Below are 27,858 nucleotides of genomic sequence, written 5' to 3'. Positions count from 1 at the left end.
CAAAACAGACGGAGAGAATTATTCAAGCTGTTCTCATCACTCTTCCTAACGCAGCTTAGGATGGTCCATGGCCTAGTCAAAGCAATAAACATTAAATCTTAACATATTTGATCTAAAATTATTGTTAGAAAGTCAGATTTCAGTCTGATCAGTTCTCCCTGTTCAGCTGACAGTGACAGTAGAACCGCTGTCACTTGAAATAACCTGCTGCTGGCCACGCCCCCAGCAGTAACAGGCCACGCCCCCAGAACATACAGGCCACGCCTCCAGAACATACAGGCCACGCCCCCAGCAGTAACAGGTCACGCCCCCGGAACATACAGGCCACGCCTCCAGAACATACAGGCCACGCCCCCAGCAGTAACAGGCCACGCCCCAGAACATACAGGCCACACCCCCGGCAGACACATGCCACGCCCCCAGCAGTAACAGGCCACGCCTCCAGAACATACAGGCCACGCCCCAGCAGTAACAGGCCAAGCATCCAGAACATACAGGCCACGCCCCCAGCAGTAACAGGCCACGCCTCCAGAACATACAGGCCACGCCCCCAGTAGTAACAGGCCACGCCCCCAGAACATACAGGCCACACCCCCGGCAGACACATGCCATGCCCCCAGCAGTAACAGGCCACGCCTCCAGAACATACAGGCCACGCCTCCAGCAGTAACAGGTCACGCCCCCGGCAGACACAGGCCACGCTCTCCTCTCTTGAAACAGATTAAAATAGTTTCAATTTCCTATTATATGGTATGATTGGGGCCTGCCTAGCAATGCACAAGGAGAGCAGTGACTGACTTGCAAAGCAAGTCAGTCACTGCCTCCATGCATTGCATGGCAGGCACCTATTAATCTTCACCCAATAGAAAGTCTCTTTATTTATTTATTTTTCTTCCGTCAACAGGAATGCGGCTCGTACCGCTGCGAGCCCACCCACAAAAGTGGTATCAAATGGTGCGGCTCGGCGCCGGGAGGGGTGCTATTACTTTTGGTGGGATTCGGAGTTACGATAAAAAAGTAAAAAGCGAAAAACCATCAAAAATTCTTGTCAGTTAGAAACTGTCCAAACTAGGGTGTAATCAACGTTTCGTTAGAGTGTGGGAAGCACTGCGATTCTGACCCCAAATAAATTTTGAAATCACCGTCACGCCCACAAATATCGCCCTATCGGTATGAAACTCGGTCATGACATAGATACGCATGCCTGCTCCGGTAAAATGTTTTCAAAATTTTTCTAGTGCTTACGGTTTTCTGTCTAGGTGCTTCATAGCGAAGTGATGCGACAGGATTTCGACTCGCTCAGCCAGGTTCACTTCCATGTATTTCTGAAAAATGTCAGACCTCAGCGCACACCATTTTTATCTCGTCGCTGTTATTAATGTGAGTGATGTACAGATATGAATAGCGGGACTATCGGAGACGAAAGATAGCGCTCTCATACGCTTCAAACGGTTTTCCGATACGTATCACGGTTTCCGAATGGGAAGGAGTTGTTCGGACCGCTTTTTTCAGTCAAACTGACTGGGTGTCTCACAAAGATAGAATTCTTTCTGTCTCACACACATGACAGTTGCAGAGGATTAATTACCATAGCAACGAAGCACAGCAGGGCCGAGCAGCTGATTAGAACTACAAAAACGCATCACTGTAGTTTTTACTGTGGCAGAGCTCTGAGGAAGGAGCTGGCCTTTAGAATTATAAATTAGAACTACAAAAACGCATCACTGTAGTTTTTACTATGGCATAGCTCTGAGGAAGGAGCTGGAATTTAGAATTATAAATTAGAACTACAAAAACGCATCACTGTAGTTTTTACTGTGGCAGAGCTCTGAGGAAGGAGCTGGAATTTAGAATTATAAATTAGAACTACAAAACGCATCTTGTAGTTTTTACTATGGCAGAGCTCTGAGGAAGGAGCTGGCCTTTAGAATTATAAATTAGAACTACAAAACGCATCACTGTAGTTTTTACTATGGCAGAGCTCTGAGGAAGGAGCTGGAATTTAGAATTATAAATTAGAACTACAAAAAACGCATCACTGTAGTTTTTACTATGGCAGAGCTCTGAGGAAGGAGCTGGAATTTAGAATTATAAATTAGAACTACAAATACGCATCACTGTAGTTTTTACTATGGCAGAGCTCTGAGGAAGGAGCTGGAATTTAGAATTATAATTAGAACTACAAATACGCATCACTGTAGTTTTTACTGTGGCAGAGCTCTGAGGAAGGAGCTGGAATTTAGAATTATAAATTAGAACTACAAAAACGCATCACTGTAGTTTTTACTATGGCAGAGCTCTGAGGAGCTGGAATTTAGAATTATAAATTAGAACTACAAAAACGCATCACTGTAGTTTTTACTATGGCAGAGCTCTGAGGAAGGAGCTGGAATTAGAATTATAAATTAGAACTACAAATACGCATCACTGTAGTTTTTACTATGGCAGAGCTCTGAGAAGGAGCTGGAATTTAGAATTATAAATTAGAACTACAAAAACGCATCACTGTAGTTTTTACTATGGCAGAGCTCTGAGGAAGGAGCTGGAATTTAGAATTATAAATTAGAACTACAAATACGCATCACTGTAGTTTTTACTATGGCAGAGCTCTGAGGAAGGAGCTGGAATTTAGAATTATAAATTAGAACTACAAAAACGCATCACTGTAGTTTTTACTATGGCAGAGCTCTGAGGAAGGAGCTGGAATTTAGAATTATAAATTAGAACTACAAATACGCATCACTGTTTTTACTGTGGCAGAGCTCTGAGGAAGGAGCTGGAATTTAGAATTATAAATTAGAACTACAAAAACGCATCACTGTAGTTTTTACTATGGCAGAGCTCTGAGGAAGGAGCTGGAATTTAGAATTATAAATAGAAACTACAAAAACGCATCACTGTAGTTTTTACTATGGCAGAGCTCTGAGGAAGGAGCTGGAATTTAGAATTATAAATTAGAACTACAAATACGCATCACTGTAGTTTTTACTATGGCAGAGCTCTGAGGAAGGAGCTGGAATTTAGAATTATAAATTAGAACTACAAAAACGCATCACTGTAGTTTTTTACTATGGCAGAGCTCTGAGGAAGGAGCTGGAATTTAGAATTATAAATTAGAACTACAAAAACGCATCACTGTAGTTTTTACTATGGCATAGCTCTGAGGAAGGAGCTGGAATTTAGAATTATAAATTAGAACTACAAATACGCATCACTGTAGTTTTTACTATGGCAGAGCTCTGAGGAAGGAGCTGGAATTTAGAATTATAAATTAGAACTACAAAAACGCATCACTGTAGTTTTTACTATGGCAGAGCTCTGAGGAAGGAGCTGGAATTTAGAATTATAAATTAGAACTACAAAAACGCATCACTGTAGTTTTTACTATGGCAGAGCTCTGAGGAAGGAGCTGGAATTTAGAATTATAAATTAGAACTACAAATACGCATCACTGTAGTTTTTACTGTGGCAGAGCTCTGAGGAAGGAGCTGGAATTTAGAATTATAAATTAGAACTACAAAAACGCATCACTGTAGTTTTTACTATGGCAGAGCTCTGAGGAAGGAGCTGGAATTTAGAATTATAAATTAGAACTACAAAAACGCATCACTGTAGTTTTTACTATGGCAGAGCTCTGAGGAAGGAGCTGGAATTTAGAATTATAAATTAGAACTACAAATACGCATCACTGTAGTTTTTACTATGGCAGAGCTCTGAGGAAGGAGCTGGAATTTAGAATTATAAATTAGAACTACAAAAACGCATCACTGTAGTTTTACTATGGCAGAGCTCTGAGGAAGGAGCTGGAATTTAGAATTATAAATTAGAACTACAAATACGCATCACTGTAGTTTTTACTATGGCAGAGCTCTGAGGAAGGAGCTGGCCTTTAGAATTATAAATTAGAACTACAAAAACGCATCACTGTAGTTTTTACTATGGCATAGCTCTGAGGAAGGAGCTGGAATTTAGAATTATAAATTAGAACTACAAATACGCATCACTGTAGTTTTTACTATGGCAGAGCTCTGAGGAAGGAGCTGGAATTTAGAATTATAAATTAGAACTACAAAACGCATCACTGTAGTTTTTACTATGGCAGAGCTCTGAGGAAGGAGCTGGAATTTAGAATTATAAATTAGAACTACAAATACGCATCACTGTAGTTTTTACTATGGCAGAGCTCTGAGGAAGGAGCTGGAATTTAGAATTATAAATTAGAACCACAAAAACGCATCACTGTAGTTTTTACTATGGCAGAGCTCTGAGGAAGGAGCTGGAATTTAGAATTATAAATTAGAACTACAAATACGCATCACTGTAGTTTTTACTATGGCAGAGCTCTGAGGAAGGAGCTGGAATTTAGAATTATAAATTAGAACTACAAAAACGCATCACTGTAGTTTTTACTATGGCATAGCTCTGAGGAAGGAGCTGGAATTTAGAATTATAAATTAGAACTACAAATACGCATCACTGTAGTTTTTTACTATGGCAGAGCTCTGAGGAAGGAGCTGGAATTTAGAATTATAAATTAGAAACTACAAAAACGCATCACTGTAGTTTTACTATGGCAGAGCTCTGAGGAAGGAGCTGGAATTTAGAATTATAAATTAGAACTACAAATACGCATCACTGTAGTTTTTACTATGGCAGAGCTCTGAGGAAGGAGCTGGAATTTAGAATTATAAATTAGAACTACAAAAACGCATCACTGTAGTTTTTACTATGGCAGAGCTCTGAGGAAGGAGCTGGCCTTTAGAATTATAAATCAGAACTACAAAAACGCATCACTGTAGTTTTACTATGGCAGAGCTCTGAGGAAGGAGCTGGAATTTAGAATTATAAATTAGAACTACAAATACGCATCACTGTAGTTTTTTACTATGGCAGAGCTCTGAGGAAGGAGCTGGAATTTAGAATTATAAATTAGAACTACAAAAACGCATCACTGTAGTTTTTACTATGGCATAGCTCTGAGGAAGGAGCTGGAATTTAGAATTATAAATTAGAACTACAAATACGCATCACTGTAGTTTTTACTATGGCAGAGCTCTGAGGAAGGAGCTGGAATTTAGAATTATAAATTAGAACTACAAATACGCATCACTGTAGTTTTTACTATGGCAGAGCTCTGAGGAAGGAGCTGGAATTTAGAATTATAAATTAGAACTACAAAAACGCATCACTGTAGTTTTTACTATGGCATAGCTCTGAGGAAGGAGCTGGAATTTAGAATTATAAATTAGAACTACAAATACGCATCACTGTAGTTTTTACTATGGCAGAGCTCTGAGGAAGGAGCTGGAATTTAGAATTATAAATTAGAACTACAAAAACGCATCACTGTAGTTTTTACTATGGCAGAGCTCTGAGGAAGGAGCTGGAATTTAGAATTATAAATTAGAACTACAAATACGCATCACTGTAGTTTTTACTATGGCAGAGCTCTGAGGAAGGAGCTGGAATTTAGAATTATAAATTAGAACTACAAAAACGCATCACTGTAGTTTTTACTATGGCAGAGCTCTGAGGAAGGAGCTGGCCTTTAGAATTATAAATCAGAACTACAAAAACGCATCACTGTAGTTTTTACTATGGCAGAGCTCTGAGGAAGGAGCTGGAATTTAGAATTATAAATTAGAACTACAAATACGCATCACTGTAGTTTTTACTATGGCAGAGCTCTGAGGAAGGAGCTGGAATTTAGAATTATAAATTAGAACTACAAAAACGCATCACTGTAGTTTTTACTATGGCATAGCTCTGAGGAAGGAGCTGGAATTTAGAATTATAATTAGAACTACAAATACGCATCACTGTAGTTTTTACTATGGCAGAGCTCTGAGGAAGGAGCTGGAATTTAGAATTATAAATTAGAACTACAAAAACGCATCACTGTAGTTTTTACTATGGCAGAGCTCTGAGGAAGGAGCTGGAATTTAGAATTATAAATTAGAACTACAAAAACGCATCACTGTAGTTTTACTATGGCAGAGCTCTGAGGAAGGAGCTGGAATTTAGAATTATAAATTAGAACTACAAATACGCATCACTGTAGTTTTTACTATGGCAGAGCTCTGAGGAAGGAGCTGGAATTTAGAATTATAAATTAGAACTACAAAAACGCATCACTGTAGTTTTACTATGGCAGAGCTCTGAGGAAGGAGCTGGCCTTTAGAATTATAAATTAGAACTACAAAAACGCATCACTGTAGTTTTTACTATGGCAGAGCTCTGAGGAAGGAGCTGGAATTTAGAATTATAAATTAGAACTACAAATACGCATCACTGTAGTTTTTACTATGGCAGAGCTCTGAGGAAGGAGCTGGAATTTAGAATTATAAATTAGAACTACAAAAACGCATCACTGTAGTTTTTACTATGGCATAGCTCTGAGGAAGGAGCTGGAATTTAGAATTATAAATTAGAACTACAAATACGCATCACTGTAGTTTTTACTATGGCAGAGCTCTGAGGAAGGAGCTGGAATTTAGAATTATAAATTAGAACTACAAATACGCATCACTGTAGTTTTTACTATGGCAGAGCTCTGAGGAAGGAGCTGGAATTTAGAATTATAAATTAGAACTACAAAAACGCATCACTGTAGTTTTTACTATGGCAGAGCTCTGAGGAAGGAGCTGGCCTTTAGAATTATAAATCAGAACTAGAAAAACGCATCACTGTAGTTTTTACTATGGCAGAGCTCTGAGGAAGGAGCTGGAATTTAGAATTATAAATTAGAACTACAAATACGCATCACTGTAGTTTTTACTATGGCAGAGCTCTGAGGAAGGAGCTGGAATTTAGAATTATAAATTAGAACTACAAAAACGCATCACTGTAGTTTTTACTATGGCATAGCTCTGAGGAAGGAGCTGGAATTTAGAATTATAAATTAGAACTACAAATACGCATCACTGTAGTTTTTACTATGGCAGAGCTCTGAGGAAGGAGCTGGAATTTAGAATTATAAATTAGAACTACAAAAACGCATCACTGTAGTTTTACTATGGCAGAGCTCTGAGGAAGGAGCTGGAATTTAGAATTATAAATTAGAACTACAATACGCATCACTGTAGTTTTTACTATGGCAGAGCTCTGAGGAAGGAGCTGGCCTTTAGAACTACTTGTGTTTTGGGCATTTTATAACTAATTTTAACCAACCTTTGCTACACATGGGATTAGTGTTAATTAAGTTTAATTAATCTTAATGAAATTAAGCTTAGTGAAAATTTCAAAATAAAAGCCTTGACAATTTTTATATCAATTGCTGTTTGGAGCATTTTAGAACTGATTTAACACAATCACTGTTACTCATGGGAATAGATTGGACATTTAAACGAGGCTTACTGAAAATTTCAAAATAAAAGCCTTAAGATTCCTTTCTGGCTCATGCATATTTTAGTGAAAATGGCTGCCTCAAACTGAAAGAATTCTGTCTCCACCTGTTTGACTCACAGCTGGCAGAGGATCCATTACCATAGCAATGGAGCACAGCAGGGGCAGTGGTTAGGACTACAAAAACGCATCACTGTAGTTTTTATTATGGCAGAACTTTGAGGAAGCTGTTGGCCTTTAGAACTACTTGTGTTTTGGGCATTTTATAACTGATTTTATCCAACCATTGTTACACACAGGGTTAGTGTGGTAATTTTAAATTAAGTTGAATTAAAATTTCAAAATAAAAGCCCTGACATTCTTTTATATTATGGAATTGCTCTCTTGGGGATTATGTGACTTTTTTTAACAAAACCACTGTTATACTTTGGATTATTTTGGACAGTTAAAATGAAGCTTACTGAAAATTTCAAAATAAATGCCTTAAGACTCCTTTCTGGCTCATGCCTATTTTAGGGAAAATGGCTGCCTCAAACTGATATAATTCTGTCTCCACCTGTCTGAATCACAGCCTGCAGAGGATCTATTACCATAGCAACGAAGCACAGCAGGGCCGAGCAGCTAATTAGGACTACAAAAACGCATCACTGTAGTTTTTATTATGGCAGAGCTCTGAGGAAGGAGCTGGCCTTTAGAACTACTTGTGTTTTGGGCGTTTTATAACTGATTTTAACCAACCTTTGCCACACATTGGATTAGTGTTAATTAAGTTTAATTAATCTTAATGAAATTAAGGTTAATGAAAATTTCAAAATAAAAGCCTTGACAATTTTTATATCAATTGCTGTTTGGAGCATTTTAGAACTGATTTAACACAATCACTGTTACTCATGTGAATAGATTGGACATTTAAACGAGGCTTACTGAAAATTTCAAAATAAAAGCCTTAAGATTCCTTTCTGGCTCATGCATATTTTAGTGAAAATGGCTGCCTCAAACTGATAGAATTATGTCTCCCCTGTCTGACTCACAGCCTGCAGAGGATCCATTACCATAGCAATGGAACACAGCAGGGCCAGTGGTTAGGACTACAAAAACGCATCACTGTAGTTCTAACTATTGCAGAACTCGGAGGAAAAGGCTGGACTTTAGAACTGCTTGTGTTTTGGGCCTTCTATAACTCTTTTTAACCAACCATTGTTACACATGGAATTAGTGTGGAAATTTTAAATTAAGCTTTAAAAAAATTTCAAAATGAAAGCCTTGACAATTTTTCCATCAATTAAGTGCTCTTTTTACCATTTTATGTCTGATTTTACCAAAAAATCGCTACACATGGGATTAGATTGGCCATTTAAAATGAAGCTCAATGAAAATTTCAAAATAAAAGTCTTAAGATTCGTCTGTGGCTGATGCAGCGCTGCAATGATATTAGCTTGCTTTATCTTTTCGTCTCAAGTTACGGCACTGTCTTGCACAGCAAGACAGTGCATTAGCATTAGCACAAACATTAGCATTTCACTGTTCCCCACTAGTGCACTGCCGTAGGCAGTGCAATAAGATTATCCTGCATGATCTTTTTCTCTGAGGTTAGGGCTCTGCCTTGCACAGCAAAGCAGAGCATTAGCATTAGCCTTTTACCTTAAATGAGGTATTAGCTGTTTCCTTTACTTATTACCCATATTCAATAATTCATGCTTGTGACTATCCACGTGCTATTGATGACATTGCAACTTTCTTTAGCATGGATGCTAATGTTTAGCATCAGAATGCTGGGTCCAAACCAACGGGCACACTTTGGCAGGCCCCGGTTAAATTTCTTCAGGAATTTTCTAGTTTATTTATTTTTCTTCCGTCAACAGGAATGCGGCTCGTACCGCTGCGAGCCCACCCACAAAAGTGGTATCAAATGGTGCGGCTCGGCGCCGGAGGGGTGCTATTACTTTTGGTGGGATTGGAGTTACGATAAAAAAGTAAAAAGCGAAAAACCATCAAAAATTCTTGTCAGTTAGAAACTGTCCAAACTAGGGTGTAATCAACGTTTCGTTAGAGTGTGGGAAGCAGTGCCATTCTGACCCCAAATAAATTTTGAAATCGCCGTCACGATCACAAATATCGCCCTATCGGTATGAAACTCGGTCATGACATAGATACGCATGCCTGCTCCGGTAAAATGTTTTCAAAATTTTTCTAGGGCTTACGGTTTTCTGTCTAGGGGATTCAGAGCAAAGTGATGTGACAGGATTTCGACTCGCTCAGCCAGGTTCACTTCCATGTATTTCTGAAAAATGTCAGACCTCAGCGCACACTTTTTATCTCGTCGCTGTTATTAATGTGAGTGATGTACAGATATGAATAGCGGGACTATCGGAGACGAAAGATAGCCCTCTCATACGCTTCAAACGGTTTTCCGATATGTATCACGGTTTCCGAATGGGAAGGAGTTGTTCGGACCACTTTTTTCAGTGAAAACTGACTGGGTGTCTCACAAAGATAGAATTCTTTCTGTCTCACACACATGACAGTTGCAGAGGATTAATTACCATAGCAACGAAGCACAGCAGGGCCAGCTGATTAGGACTACAAAAACGCATCACTGTAGTTCTAACTATTGCAGAACTCGGAGGAAAACGCTGGACTTTAGAACTGCTTGTGTTTTGGGCCTTCTATAACTCTTTTTAACCAACCATTGTTACACATGGAATTAGTGTGAAATTTTAAATTAAGCTTTAAAAAATTTTCAAAATAAAAGCCTTAACAATTTTCCCATCAATTAAGTGCTCTTTTGACCATTTTATGTCTGATTTTACCAAAAAATCGTTACACATGGTATTACATTGGCCATTTAAAATGAAGCTCACAGAAAATTTCAAAATAAAAGTCTTAAGATTCGTCTGTGGCTAATGCAGCGCCGCAGGCGCTGCAATGATATTAGCTTGCTTTATCTTTTCGTCTCAAGTTAGGGCACTGTCTTGCACAGCAAGACAGTGCATTAGCATTAGCACAAACATTAGCATTTCACTAGCATTTAAGATTATTAAGAATAAGATTATCCTGCATGATCTTTTTCTCTAAGGTTTTCTCTTAGCATTAGCCTATTACCTTAGCCTTTTCCTTTACTTATTACCCATGTTCAATAATTCATGCTTGTGACTATCCACGTGCTATTGATGACATTGCAGCTTTCTTTAGCATGGATGCTAATGTTTAGCATTAGAACGCTGGGTCCAAACCGACGGGCACACTTTGGCAGGCCCCGGTTAAATTTCTTCAGGAATTTTCTAGTTTACAGTTAATATTTTATGATGATATTCTGTTTGTACTGCAGGAACAAGGCAAATTAAAGTTAAGCTGAGCTGTTAGGAATGATAAATATTCATTACATTAAAATAATCCTGATAAGAGAAATGACCTCTTGATCAAATTAAAGACATCTAGCAAACAGAAATTAATGACTTTGTTTTGCGTCCAGCTGCTGCAGCAGCGGCGGCGTCCAGCTGCAGCAGCAGCGTAACCCTGCGCTGCGTCTTGAACTCACTGTGCGTGTGGATGGTGTCCTCGGAGCAGGACGGCGTGGTGGTCTGGGTGCTGTAGCCGCTTGAACAGTGCAGTGAGTCCCTGCTGCTCCTCGGGGCGTCCGAATTCAACGAACCCAACGTCAGCGCCAGCTGATCCCGTGCCGACTGTGGAGACGAGAGGACGGACTCAGCTTAATATCAGATGATTCAGTTTTACTGCAGTTTGTTGATCTTCAGTAATTCTCCATCTTTCATTCCTTTAGTTTCTCCTCCATGGATGCTTGATCCTGAATGGAAACTGATTCATTCAGAGATTATTCTGAAGAGGTTATACATCGGACTGCTTGGTCAAATAATAATAGTGATATTGGTGATCGATTGGTTACCTTCCCAGACGCTGACATGGCCCTGGCTCGCTCGCCATGCTGTTGGATGTAGGCACCGTGGGGGGGGACCAGCAGGCCGTTCTCTGCGCCCCCTGCAGGTGGCTGGGTGGTAACCACTGCATCCTGACACACACGAGTCAGAAAACTGGGTCAGAACCAGAACTTACTGTCAGAAACAACATCATGTTTGGGTTGGACGATGGATGGACATTAAAGAGAAGGTCATTCTGATCCTGATCTAATGGGAAGTCAAGGTCACCAACGGGAAGTCAAGATCACAAACAGGAAGTCAAGGTCACCAACGGAAAGTCAAGGTCACCAATGGGAAGTCAAGGTCACAAACAGGAAGTCAAGGTCACCAATGGAAATCAAGGTCACCAACAGGAAATCAAGGTCACCAACGGGAAGTCAAGGTCACCAACAGGAAGTCAAGGCGACTAACGGAAAGTCAAGGTCTCCAATGGGAAGTCAAGGTCACAAGCAGGAAGTCAAGGTCACAAACAGAAAATCAAGGTCACCAACAGGAAGTCAAGGTCACCAATGAGAAGTCAAGGTCACCAATGGGAAGTCAAGGTCACCTATGGGAAGTCAAGGTCACCAACAGGAAGTCAAGGCGACTAACGGAAAGTTAAGGTCACCAATGGGAAGTCAAGGTCACAAACAGGAAGTCAAGGTCACCAATGGGAAGTCAAGGTCACCAATGGGAAGTCAAGGTCACCAACAGGAAATCAAGGTCACCAACGGGAAGTCAAGGTCACCAACAGGAAGTCAAGGCGACTAACGGAAAGTCAAGGTCTCCAATGGGAAGTCAAGGTCACAAGCAGGAAGTCAAGGTCACCAATGGGAAGTCAAGGTCGCCAACAGGAAATCAAGGTCACCAACGGGAAGTCAAGGTCACCAACAGGAAGTCAAGGTCACCAACGAGAAGTCAAGGTCACCAACGAGAAGTCAAGGTCACCAATGGGAAGTCAAGGTCACCAACAGGAAGTCAAGGTCACCAACGAGAAGTCAAGGTCACCAATGGGAAGTCAAGGTCACCAACGGGAGGTCAAGGTCACCAACGGGAGGTCAAGGTCACCAACGGGAGGTCATGATGAGGCACTCTGGGGGGTCATGATGATATCATGATGAGGGTACTAACTGTAGTCCTCAGGGCGCTCATGTCCCAGCGGCTAACCCGGCGACTCTGAGCGCCACGCCGCCTGTAGCCGGCGACAGGGCTGTTGTTGCCATGGCGACTGAGGAGGGAGGGGAGTTGCCCTCGCTGAGGGACCGCCCACCTTCACCACACCCGTACAGCAGGTAAGGAGCGGCAGGCTACACAGGAGAAACCACAGCTGAAAGGCTCCTATTTTGAAATTCCATGCAGGGAACCGAAGTAAAATTAGTTTAGGTTAAAATGACCTTCTCTGCAGTTGGCTGGACGGCCAGAAGGGGGCAGCAGCTTGGTGCTAACTAAGAGAACAACTAAAGGTTGGGGTAACATCAGCAGTTAGTAGGGCTGTGTAATTCTATCGATTCTTCAACAAATAACGACGAGCTGTACTTTGTTACGAAGAAATGACGTAAAGTTGTGCAAGTAACCGTGAAAGCGAAGCGGAACGGAGCAGCAGCCAAAGCAGTGAGATCAGGAAACGAATGCAAAGGTTGCACATCGGAGCGACTAGTGGCATCTGCTTGGTGATTTAGCTTAGTGGTTTCTGTTCTGCATATAAAGATGACCTGAAGAATGAACACAAACAGAACCTGCTGGAAAATGAAGAGGGGAAACCCGCAGCGTGGGCGCCCTGAGGCTTGCCATGACGACGATGGCGTATCGACCGTTCTTATTAGCAACTGACAGAGTATCAGATGAGAGAACGATGAGAGCCTGGCTGTCTGAGGCAGCTACTCAGAGACACCAGCAGGGGAAGGCGGCGCTGCAGCTGCAAGTGGATCAGTTCGGGTGATGCGGAGCCGCTCCCCCAGCAGCTGGTAGACCTGGAGTCCAGAAGATCTTTTCTACTCCAAACGCAGTATGTCCAAAAGAAGAACATAAGTCCATCACTTGCATATGGGACAGTCTGGAGGCTGAGAATCTCCCCACTCGCCTCCTGAACACTGTGGAAACTTTGACTTTTATATCAAATCCATATGAATTAAATGAGAACAACTCATTTTCTCACTGAATCTTTGATTCATTTTGTCCAGTTGTAGACAGTTAGACTCTGTCCAATCAGTCGGGTATTGTGTAGTTGGTGCTTTTAATCAGTTTTCAGTTGATTAAATCCAAGTCTGGAACACAAAATGTCACTAAAATCACTCTGTCCTTTTAAAACCTTTCAGAAAATCGTAGAAGTGCATTGAATCGTATCGTTTGCCAAATCATGATATTGTATCGTGATCAGAATATTGTATATTGTAGATTATTGTAATCCCCTCGTAGTCAGCCTCATTGCAGCGAACCGAAGTGATTTTTAATGAGCTAGCTAACGGATCTACCCAGAATGCATTTCTGTTCAACACAGTCACATTTATATGATACTTTACTTACATTCATAAAGACTAGCAGCCTACAGTTTTTATTGATCTTACTTCAGTAAGATATTGACTATTGACAATTACAGCTAATCACGAACCTTTAAAAACTTTTTTTGCTGCAGCATTAGCTCTTTTCAGCCAGACAGGATGTTCAAACATCAGTTTCCCACATCAGAGTGTGATCACAGAAAATCCATGAATTAATTCACATAAGTTTTGTCATACCGGTGATCGGACTCTAACAGACAAAAGATTAAAAGTCTCGCCTCCATTCAGAGCTCAGTAAAAAGCAGAAAAGCCGATTCTTCTTCTGCTGTTTGCTACCTGCAGGTGAACGCCATCCCAGCGCAGCGATGGAGTCCCAAGGACGGAACGTGCCTCACCAACCCAGACTGTAACTGCAACAAGACGGAAAACAATCAGAACAACAGTTGTACCTGCATATTAACATGTAATAATAAATAACTACTGAATAATAATAAAGAACTACTATGTAATAATACTGTGTAATAATAATATCTACCATGTAATAATAAATACATTTTGTTGTGGAAAAATCTATTTTACCTAACACTGTTTGGTGAAATCACTCAATCAGGTTTATCCATATATTGTGCTCAATACAGAGAGCTTGTAGGATAATCAATAATGAAGCAGGTCTGGGTGAAAAGCTGCCATTCAGAGACAACATAGGAGTTTATACCAAGGATAAGGAACTCAAAACAAGGGGCAAGACAGTCTGGATCTGATGCAGTTACCCTCACCTAACCCAACCCCAACCCTAACCCAACCCTAACCCAACATGAAATAATAAATAACTACTGTGAAATAATAATATCTAACATGAAATAATACATAACTACTGTAGAATAATACATAACTATTGTGTAATATCTAATGTGTAACAACAACAGTATAATAATAAATAACTATTGTGTAATAATAATATATGTCACATAACCATGTAAGAATACATAACTACTGTGTAATTATAATATCTAATGTCTAATAATAATAACTATTATGTAATAAAAGTTACTCTAATAAGAGAAATGTGATAGGAAAAAGACTGTGTCATTTTGACGGACAGCATGAAATAATCGGTCATATTCTATTATCACTGATTAAATTATAATCATATGAACTTCGGCAATGTAGCTGCATTTTTATGCAGTTTAGTTAATAGTCACCCAGTTGAACCTGAATCCAGATCCCATCACACATAAAGCAGATAAATACATCAAACTTTTTCTCCGTAGTGACTTTAGTGACTTTGGCCCATTAAAGTCACTAAAATTAAATGACTCCACTTAAATTACCAGCACTTCACCTGCTGGGGTCTCACAAATTCCACCTGGTTGCATCTGGAGAGAACCAAACCAAACCAAACCAAACGTTTCCTAAATCAGACGCCCAAAGCGTCCGTCAGTAACTCTTCAACACGCTGCCTGCCCCGGTCAGAGAGACGCTTTTAGTTCAGAGTCCATGATATTCAGGAAGGACATGTGTCAAGATATTTGGTTAACGTGATATTAAATTATTATTGTAAAGGTGAGGCTTACCTGCTGATGCTGCTCTTCCTGGACATGTTGCCAGGGGACCCAGGGGGAGTCTGGTAGGTATAGCTAAAGTCGGAACCTTTCAGATCCAAAATCACCTGAACAGAAAAAAAAACGAAATTTATTCTTTACATTCAGAAGATGTTCAACTTTTTTTTCTACTTTATTTTCCTTCTATTACGACTTTATTGTGATGACATCAAAACCTTACTGTGTTTGTATTTTGTAATATTGTGACCTTACTCTTACAATTAAAACCAAAAAAATCACAGCCTGGCCCTGATAGTCTGTCGTAGAGCTAACCTAGACTGAAAGTGAATAAGCAGAAGCTGTGAACAAAATGGCCGCCCTGGGTGATGACATCACTCTGAACTATGGAAACCCAGAAGGGAAAAAAATCCAGATTTAAGAAAAACTTTAAAACTCAATCCATAAAACTGGCTGATTGCCCCACCCTAGTTTGAATCTAGGGACAGTAGAAATCTGTTTTCTGTGAGGAACAGAAACGGAGCCTGACAGGCGACCTGTTCGCTGGCGGCCGGCAGCTTGGTGGGTTCAGCCGTCAGAACGCTCAGGTCCTCCAGGATGGTCTGCAGGTGGGTCCTTCGCCCAGCATGTTGATCTCATGGTCCTGAGGGACAAAACACAGGAACCTCAGGAACACTCTCAGGACCAGACTTATTGTGTTGCAGAGTGTGTATCCAGTGTGTGTGTGTGTTTCAGTGAGAGGCGGCGGAGCGCTGACCAGAACCGGCTTCAGCATGCTGACGAAGCTGCAGTAGCGAGATCGTTCTTCCACCAACGCGCGGCACACGGCCCGTTTCTCCGTCTCCTCCAGGGCGGCGTAGCGCGTGTTGACGTCCTGCAGGGCGCAGTCCAGCTGGCCGCGAGCGTCGCCCTTCCCTGCAGAGCGACCAGAGCGCCAGGGTTCAGACTCAGAAACATCCTGAGGAGCTTAACGTCGTCATAACAGCCAGATCCAAACAGCTTTACATATCAAAACAGAATGACGTTCATTTATCCATTTTCTGCAAAGCATCAAGTTAAAGCCTCCGAGTTATTATAGTGGACAGACAAACGCCGCGTTACTCAGATGCTGCCAGCAGGGGGCAGGCTCCACCACCATCCAGCTTCATCTGGTTGGTCTGCACTGAAATCTGAAACTTTTATCTCCTGTTCCAGTTTGAAACATTCATTAAAGTGAACGCTGTCTGACTTTAAGTCAGAGTCATTTCAGCTTCAAAAAGAGAAATGCAGTTAAACCAGCAGTTAATCAATCAGTTGGATTCACAATAACCTGCAGAAACCAGATTTTACTGATCCATAAGGCTCCTGGTTCTCCTCCATGTCTGACCTGCTGATCCTAAGGCAGAGTCAATAATAATCTGCCATCATCATCAGGTATAATCCAGGAGGGGGCGGAGCTTAAACAATCACAGGTTTTTGCTGAGATTTATCTGCGCAGCAACAGAAGCTCAAACACAAAGATAAAACTGCAACACCAGGCTGTAACTATGGCAACAATTATTATATTTCTACTTTCACAAACCTTTAGGTTTAACTGTTCAAAATCTTTCATGAATCAATTCAGCTCCAGTGATCAACCTGATAGATCTTTGGCCTATGACTTAATTCAGGCATTCATTGAGACGCCCCAGCAGCAGCCAAGCTTGCTTATGCCTTGGGCTGGCTCTGCTGATGTCCTACAGCGCAGGCAGCTGTTTTAACATCGCCGATCAAACAATCAGATGAATGGGTAACTGAAATCATTTAGTAATCCATTCTTTTTTGACAGAGAATAAAGATCAACACAGAAGAAATTCAAAAAAACCTGAAAAAATAATCTGAACATTTTAAAGTGAAGATAAAATAAACTTTGAAAATTAATCTATTAATCACCTCCAGTTATGAATCAGTTATCCTGATCAGCAGAAAGCCTGAGCTTTTCTCACCTTGGAGGATTTTTATCTGCAGATTCATTGTTTGCTGCAAATGATCAAAAAAAGGATGATTTTAACAAAAACATTTTTACTTTATGTAAAAAAATTTTCAATTACTTGTTTATTAGCATCATAAAGCCGGACTTTGGGCCGTTTCTGTTTCCTGTTTTAGGAAACAGCTGCCATCTTTGACTCGGTATCACTGGCTTCCCTTCAGGGTGAGCAACACCGCCAGAGCCGCCAGAACAGGGGGGCCCCAGGGGCCATTGGCCCCCCACTTTACAGCCCTGGTCCCACCACATATTTACAGGCTGCACACAACTCTGACAATCGGTGACTGACGTCTCGCTGTGTTTACACGCAGACAGAGGTTCAGATCTGGACCAAATCTAAGGCTGCGGATCAGAACCGACACCCAAAGGTTTGCACATGCAGCAGCTTCAAGTCGGGTCGGGTCGGGATCAGGACCCGGCCCGGCAGACACAGACCTGGACCGGATCACAGTCTGAGCCTTTCTTCAGCGGTGGCCATGTTTTCTTTCTGATGAAATAAAGACATGGGGTCCGTTTACGGTCCGGACCAAATCCTCACCACGCTTTAGAGCAGATCGTTTTGGATCAGGTGAATTTGTTTGTTTTCCAGCAGCCAATCAGCCAATCAGGAGCCATAAATACTGATGATGGTTTCCAGTTTCTGTTGGATGTTAAATTCATTTGTCTGCTAATAACAAGAAGATTAAAGTTCATTCATGGTGTTTTCATCAGTCTGGCTGGTTTTCTGTCCACTCAGACAATCATTTGTTGCACAATTTATGTGCTGCCTTTAGGTTTAGAGCCTCCAGGTGGCGCTGCTGCGCCGTAACCTGATGATCCATTAGGTCGTCCTGCTGCTATAAACTGATATTTCTGGGGGATATTTAACATCTATTTATTATTATTATTTAATGTTCCAAATATTTGACCAGTCGGGATTTTTGTCATATCCGTCTATCGTCAGCATATTGTCGTATTTTGGACTTTGATCAGTTTCTGATCTCAGAGCTGCAGCTCTAAGAGAACCTGGAGATTTTCCTTTGAGTAAAACGGAAAACAATCATTTTTATCATCTAATTGTCTATACCATCAACATTCAGGAGAAAAACAGATTTATTGTGTTCAAACATCTTGTATGCAGCGAGTCTGTGAGTCTGGAGCTGCAAAAAGCCTAAATCGTATCGGTCAGTCTGTAAGTTTGGGGCTTGGAGCTTTTCTGAGAGCTGAAGATGAACGAGGAGTTTGGATCCTGACAGCTTTTCACCGAGTTTGGTTCTGAAGGGCCGCCAGTTTATGAGCTTTGTGTGTCCGTGTGTGCGTGAGTGTGAGGGTGTCTGAGTGTGGTTTGGTGAACTGAAGAGCTGACAGTCTCCCGGTTGGTCAACTGTTTCACTCTAATGACGTAATGATGACAAAACCTTCATGTGTTTTCATATCGTCCATCTCTGTATTCAGCTGCTCAGATGCTGCAGGAATTTCTCCTTCTACATTTTTCAGAAATGGGATGAAGTCCATTCCACCATCTAGATGTTTATTCTGATTATTTTCCACCAAATCTCTATGATCGCAGCATTTAATAGTCAGCCAATCGTCCAGACCGCAGCGGTGCTCCGATGGTGGACCCAGAGTCCTGCAGGTCAAGGACGTTCACTTCGGGACAAATTGCGACAAACCCACTGAACTGATTGACAGGAGCCATCATATCAATTGATCCAGCGAGCGCCTGACATTCACCTGACAAACACCTCATGGCCCCCCTCAAAAATTAATCTGGCGCCGCTGAACACCACTCCCTGCTGGACGGAGGCCAAACTACAGCACTGAAAGGCAGACAAAGCAAATCGATGGGAACCAATTTAAATCCAATAAACCATTAATAATCAATAGACTGTAAGTCAATTAATCCTCTGCATCTGTAATATGCAGAAACTGTGTAAATGTGCTAAAAAATAAAAATACATCAGCAAGATGAACAGAGTCTAAAGCACAAATGTCAAAGCCCGGGGGCCGAATCCGGCCCGCGAATGAATTATCTGTGGCCCCCAGGATGATATTTAATTACTATTAGAACCGGTCAGCGGGCGGCCAGCTGCGTTTTGCACGCACCATCACTACATTCCCCACAATGCAACAGTAGCCCGCGACGTCACTGCAGCACGAGCAGCTTCACTGTTCATCAACAATCACAGCACAGATCAACTTTCAGGTTCCCTCCTCAAAAATGGCTCAACGGTTAGTGACGCTGAGAACAGGGAGCTTCAGGCAGACATGATGTCACAATGACATCATGATGTCAGGATCCATGACATCATGATGTCACGGTGACATCATGATGTCAGGATCCATGACATCATGATGTCACGGTGACATCATGATGTCATGGATCCTGACATCATGATGATGTCAAGATGACACGGTGTCTGCTTCTTTAGTAACCAGTAATGTGACATTTCTATGTCAGATCAGGTAGTCAGACAACAGTTACTTATCGAAACCACTCTGCGTGACTATTTTCTTTTGTGATGTCATTTCCTCTCGGTGTCAGACCGCAATGGTCAGACGCCAATGGTCAGATGCCATTGTTTCTGTCAGCAGTGACAGAAACAATGGAGGGAGGGATTTGCGCATTTTGTTGCTGAAAAGGAGCCAATTTCATTTATTGCGGCTTTATGCTCGTTTTTTCTTTCTGAAGTCGCTGCAGATTGAATGAGTGGGGGGTTTTGGGCTTAATAAGCGACATAAACCCAGAATGTGTCTGACATCCGGTTAGATTCAGTCCATCACTTCCTGGATTATCCGTCCCGCTTTTCTTTGTTCATGTCAGTTAATATTTAACCTCTGAATGACGTCAAGCTTCACGTTGCTCCACAAAACCGCAAACAGGGAGACTAACATGAACTAACATGAACTAACATGAACTAACATGAACTAATATGAACTAATATGAATTAATATGAACTAACATGAACTAATATGAATTAATATGAACTAACATGAACTAATATGAACAAACATGAACTAACATGAACTAATATGAATTAATATGAACTAACATGAACTAATATGAACTAACATGAACTAACATGAACTAATATGAACTAACATGAACTAATATGAACTAACATGAACTAATATGAATTAATATGAACTAACATGAACTAATATGAACTAACATGAACTAATATGAACTAACATGAACTAATATGAATTAATATGAACTAACATGAACTAATATGAACTAACATGAACTAACATGAACTAACATGAACTAATATGAATTAATATGAACTAACATGAACTAATATGAACTAACATGAAATAATATGAATTAATATGAACTAACATGAACTAACATGAACTAATATGAATTAATATGAACTAACATGAACTAATATGAATTAATATGAACTAACATGAACTAATATGAACTAACATGAACTAACATGAACTAATATAAATTAATATGAACTAACATGAACTAATATGAATTAATATGAACTAACATGAACTAATATGAACTAACATGAACTAACATGAACTAATATAAATTAATATGAACTAACATGAACTAACATGAACTAATATGAATTAATATGAACTAACATGAACTAATATGAACTAATATGAATTAACATGAACTAACATGAACTAATATGAATTAATATGAACTAACATGAACTAATATGAACTAACATGAACTAACATGAACTAATATGAATTAACATGAACTAACATGAACTAATATGAATTAATATGAACTAACATGAACTAATATGAACTAACATGAACTAACATGAACTAATATGAATTAATATGAACTAACATGAACTAATATGAATTAATATGAACTAACATGAACTAATATGAACTAACATGAACTAACATGAACTAATATAAATTAATATGAACTAACATGAACTAACATGAACTAATATGAATTAATATGAACTAACATGAACTAATATGAACTAATATGAATTAACATGAACTAACATGAACTAATATGAACTAACATGAACTAATATGAACTAATATGAACTAACATGAAATAATATTAACTAACATGAACTAACATGAACTAACATGAACTAATATGAACTAACATGAACTAATATGAACTAACATGAACTAATATTAACTAACATGAACTAACATGAACTAACATGAACTAATATGAATTAATATGAACTAACATGAACTAATATGAACTAACATGATCTAACATGAACTAATATAAATTAATATGAACTAACATGAACTAATATGAATTAATATGAACTAACATGAACTAATATGAACTAACATGAACTAACATGAACTAATATGAATTAATATGAACTAACATGAACTAATATGAATTAATATGAACTAACATGAACTAATATGAACTAACATGAACTAATATAAATTAATATGAACTAACATGAACTAACATGAACTAATATGAATTAATATGAACTAACATGAAATAATATGAACTAATATGAATTAACATGAACTAACATGAACTAATATGAACTAACATGAACTAATATGAACTAATATGAACTAACATGAAATAATATTAACTAACATGAACTAACATGAACTAACATGAACTAACATGAACTAATATGAACTAACATGAACTAATATGAACTAACATGAACTAATATTAACTAACATGAACTAACATGAACTAACATGAACTAATATGAATTAATATGAATTTATATGAACTAACATGAACTAATATGAATTAATATGAACTAACATGAACTAATATGAACTAACATGAACTAATATGAACTAATATGAATTAATATGAACTAACATGAACTAACATGAACTAACATGAACTAATATGAACTAACATGAACTAATATGAACTAACATGAACTAATATGAACTAACATGAACTAACATGAACTAATATGAATTAATATGAACTAACATGAACTAACATGAACTAATATGAAATAACATGAACTAACATGAACTAATATGAACTAACATGAACTAATATGAACTAACATGAACTAATATGAACTAACATGAACTAACATGAACTAATATGAATTAATATGAATTAATATGAACTAACATGAACTAATATGAATTAATATGAACTAACATGAACTAACATGAACTAATATGAATTAATATGAACTAACATGAACTAATATGAATTAATATGAACTAACATGAACTAATATGAACTAACATGAACTAATATGAACTAACATGAACTAACATGAACTAATATGAATTAATATGAACTAACATGAACTAATATGAACTAACATGAACTAACATGAACTAACATGAACTAATATGAATTAATATGAACTAACATGAACTAATATGAACTAACATGAACTAATATGAACTAACATGAACTAATATGAACTAACATGAACTAATATGAACTAACATGAACTAATATGAATTAATATGAACTAACATGAACTAATATGAACTAATATGAACTAATATGAATTAATATGAACTAACATGAACTAACATGAACTAATATGAATTAATATGAACTAACATGAACTAATATGAACTAACATGAACTAATATGAACTAATATGAACTAATATGAACTGACATGAACTGATATGAACTAACATGAACTAATATGAACTAACATGAACTAACATGAACTAATATGAATTAATATGAATTAATATGAACTAACATGAACTAATATGAATTAATATGAACTAACATGAACTAATATGAACTAACATGAACTAACATGAACTAATATGAATTAATATGAACTAACATGAACTAATATGAATTAATATGAACTAACATGAACTAATATGAACTAACATGAACTAACATGAATTAATATGAATTAATATGAACTAACATGAACTAATATGAATTAATATGAACTAACATGAACTAACATGAACTAATATGAATTAATATGAACTAACATGAACTAATATGAATTAATATGAACTAACATGAACTAATATGAACTAACATGAACTAATATGAACTAACATGAACTAATATGAATTAATATGAACTAACATGAACTAATATGAACTAACATGAACTAATATGAACTAACATGAACTAACATGAACTAATATGAATTAATATGAACTAACATGAACTAATATGAACTAACATGAACTAACATGAACTAACATGAACTAATATTAATTATGAACTAACATGAACTAACATGAATTAATATGAACTAACATGAACTAATATGAACTAACATGAACTAACATGAACTAATATGAACTAACATGAACTAATATGAATTAATATGAACTAACATGAACTAATATGAACAAACATGAACTAACATGAACTAATATGAATTAATATGAACTAACATGAACTAATATGAATTAATATGAACTAACATGAACTAATATGAACTAACATGAACTAACATGAACTAATATGAACTAACATGAACTAATATGAACTAACATGAACTAATATGAATTAATATGAACTAACATGAACTAATATGAACTAACATGAACTAATATGAACTAACATGAACTAATATGAATTAATATGAACTAACATGAACTAATATGAACTAACATGAACTAACATGAACTAACATGAACTAATATGAATTAATATGAACTAACATGAAAATATGAACTAACATGAAATAATATGAATTAATATGAACTAACATGAACTAACATGAACTAATATGAATTAATATGAACTAACATGAACTAATATGAATTAATATGAACTAACATGAACTAATATGAACTAACATGAACTAACATGAACTAATATAAATTAATATGAACTAACATGAACTAATATGAATTAATATGAACTAACATGAACTAATATGAACTAACATGAACTAACATGAACTAATATAAATTAATATGAACTAACATGAACTAACATGAACTAATATGAATTAATATGAACTAACATGAACTAATATGAACTAATATGAATTAACATGAACTAACATGAACTAATATGAATTAATATGAACTAACATGAACTAATATGAACTAACATGAACTAACATGAACTAATATGAATTAACATGAACTAACATGAACTAATATGAATTAATATGAACTAACATGAACTAATATGAACTAACATGAACTAACATGAACTAATATGAATTAATATGAACTAACATGAACTAATATGAATTAATATGAACTAACATGAACTAATATGAACTAACATGAACTAACATGAACTAATATAAATTAATATGAACTAACATGAACTAACATGAACTAATATGAATTAATATGAACTAACATGAACTAATATGAACTAATATGAATTAACATGAACTAACATGAACTAATATGAACTAACATGAACTAATATGAACTAATATGAACTAACATGAAATAATATTAACTAACATGAACTAACATGAACTAACATGAACTAATATGAACTAACATGAACTAATATGAACTAACATGAACTAATATTAACTAACATGAACTAACATGAACTAACATGAACTAATATGAATTAATATGAACTAACATGAACTAATATGAACTAACATGAACTAACATGAACTAATATAAATTAATATGAACTAACATGAACTAATATGAATTAATATGAACTAACATGAACTAATATGAACTAACATGAACTAACATGAACTAATATGAATTAATATGAACTAACATGAACTAATATGAATTAATATGAACTAACATGAACTAATATGAACTAACATGAACTAATATAAATTAATATGAACTAACATGAACTAACATGAACTAATATGAATTAATATGAACTAACATGAAATAATATGAACTAATATGAATTAACATGAACTAACATGAACTAATATGAACTAACATGAACTAATATGAACTAATATGAACTAACATGAAATAATATTAACTAACATGAACTAACATGAACTAACATGAACTAACATGAACTAATATGAACTAACATGAACTAATATGAACTAACATGAACTAATATTAACTAACATGAACTAACATGAACTAACATGAACTAATATGAATTAATATGAATTTATATGAACTAACATGAACTAATATGAATTAATATGAACTAACATGAACTAATATGAACTAACATGAACTAATATGAACTAATATGAATTAATATGAACTAACATGAACTAACATGAACTAACATGAACTAATATGAACTAACATGAACTAATATGAACTAACATGAACTAATATGAACTAACATGAACTAACATGAACTAATATGAATTAATATGAACTAACATGAACTAACATGAACTAATATGAAATAACATGAACTAACATGAACTAATATGAACTAACATGAACTAATATGAACTAACATGAACTAATATGAACTAACATGAACTAACATGAACTAATATGAATTAATATGAATTAATATGAACTAACATGAACTAATATGAATTAATATGAACTAACATGAACTAACATGAACTAATATGAATTAATATGAACTAACATGAACTAATATGAATTAATATGAACTAACATGAACTAATATGAACTAACATGAACTAATATGAACTAACATGAACTAACATGAACTAATATGAATTAATATGAACTAACATGAACTAATATGAACTAACATGAACTAACATGAACTAACATGAACTAATATGAATTAATATGAACTAACATGAACTAATATGAACTAACATGAACTAATATGAACTAACATGAACTAATATGAACTAACATGAACTAATATGAACTAACATGAACTAATATGAATTAATATGAACTAACATGAACTAATATGAACTAATATGAACTAATATGAATTAATATGAACTAACATGAACTAACATGAACTAATATGAATTAATATGAACTAACATGAACTAATATGAACTAACATGAACTAATATGAACTAATATGAACTAATATGAACTGACATGAACTGATATGAACTAACATGAACTAATATGAACTAACATGAACTAACATGAACTAATATGAATTAATATGAATTAATATGAACTAACATGAACTAATATGAATTAATATGAACTAACATGAACTAATATGAACTAACATGAACTAACATGAACTAATATGAATTAATATGAACTAACATGAACTAATATGAATTAATATGAACTAACATGAACTAATATGAACTAACATGAACTAACATGAATTAATATGAATTAATATGAACTAACATGAACTAATATGAATTAATATGAACTAACATGAACTAACATGAACTAATATGAATTAATATGAACTAACATGAACTAATATGAATTAATATGAACTAACATGAACTAATATGAACTAACATGAACTAATATGAACTAACATGAACTAATATGAATTAATATGAACTAACATGAACTAATATGAACTAACATGAACTAATATGAACTAACATGAACTAACATGAACTAATATGAATTAATATGAACTAACATGAACTAATATGAACTAACATGAACTAACATGAACTAACATGAACTAATATGAATTAATATGAACTAACATGAACTAACATGAACTAATATGAATTAACATGAACTAACATGAACTAATATGAACTAATATGAACTAACATGAACTAATATGAATTAATATGAACTAACATGAACTAATACGAACTAATATGAACTAATATGAATTAATATGAACTAACATGAACTAATATGAACTAACATGAACTAACATGAACTAATATGAATTAATATGAACTAACATGAACTAACATGAACTAATATGAATTAATATGAACTAACATGAACTAATATGAACTAACATGAACTAATATGAACTAATATGAACTAACATGAACTAATATGAATTAATATGAACTAACATGAACTAATATGAACAACAATAAACGTGAAAACAGCCACGAATCAACAAGTCCGGAAAGTTGTGCAACTGAACGTCATTATAATTATTAATATTAAGATAAAGGTCACTAATCAGTGCAGTAAACACAGGGCCTTAACGCACAACCTGGAGGCTGGGGCAGGATTGGGGCAGAATGGGGCAGGATGGGGCAGGATGGGGGCAGGATGGGGCAGACTGGGGGCAGAATGGGGCAGCATGGGGCAGGATGGGGCAGACTGGGGGCAGAATGGGGCAGCATGGGGCAGGATGGGGCAGACTGGGGGCAGGATGGGGCAGACTGGGGGCAGGATGGGGCAGGATGGGGCAGAATGGGGCAGGATGGGGCAGAATGGGGGCAGGATGGGGCAGGATGGGGCAGAATGGGGCAGGACGGGGCAGAATAGGGGCAGAATGGGGCAGGATGGGGCAGAATGGGGGCAGAATGGGGCAGAATGGGGGCAGGATGGGGGCAGGATGGGGCAGACTGGGGGCAGAATGGGGCAGAATGGGGGCAGAATAGGGGCAGGATGGGGCAGAATGGGGGCAGAATGGGGCAGACTGGGGGCAGGATGGGGGCAGGAATGGTGCAGGATGGGGCAGACTGGGGGCAGAATGGGGCAGAATGGGGGCAGGATGGGGCAGACTGGGGGCAGAATGGGGCAGAATGAGGGCAGGATGGGGCAGAATGGGGGCAGAATGGG

The 27,858-nt window shown here is 37.2% G+C and overlaps 1 pseudogene; it reads right to left on the bottom strand.

Annotated features, from left to right (window-relative positions):
- The window catches only part of LOC129356156 (protein MTSS 2-like), a 53,645-nt pseudogene that overhangs the window by 2,445 nt on the left and 23,342 nt on the right, over positions 1–27,858 (bottom strand).

The sequence above is a fragment of the Poeciliopsis prolifica genome, unplaced genomic scaffold (genome assembly GCF_027474105.1).
Source record: "Poeciliopsis prolifica strain line A6 unplaced genomic scaffold, Auburn_PproV2 SCAFFOLD158, whole genome shotgun sequence".
NCBI lineage: Eukaryota > Metazoa > Chordata > Actinopteri > Cyprinodontiformes > Poeciliidae > Poeciliopsis > Poeciliopsis prolifica.
Note: the sequence above shows the minus strand (reverse complement) of the source record. Positions and strands in the feature narration are given on the sequence as shown.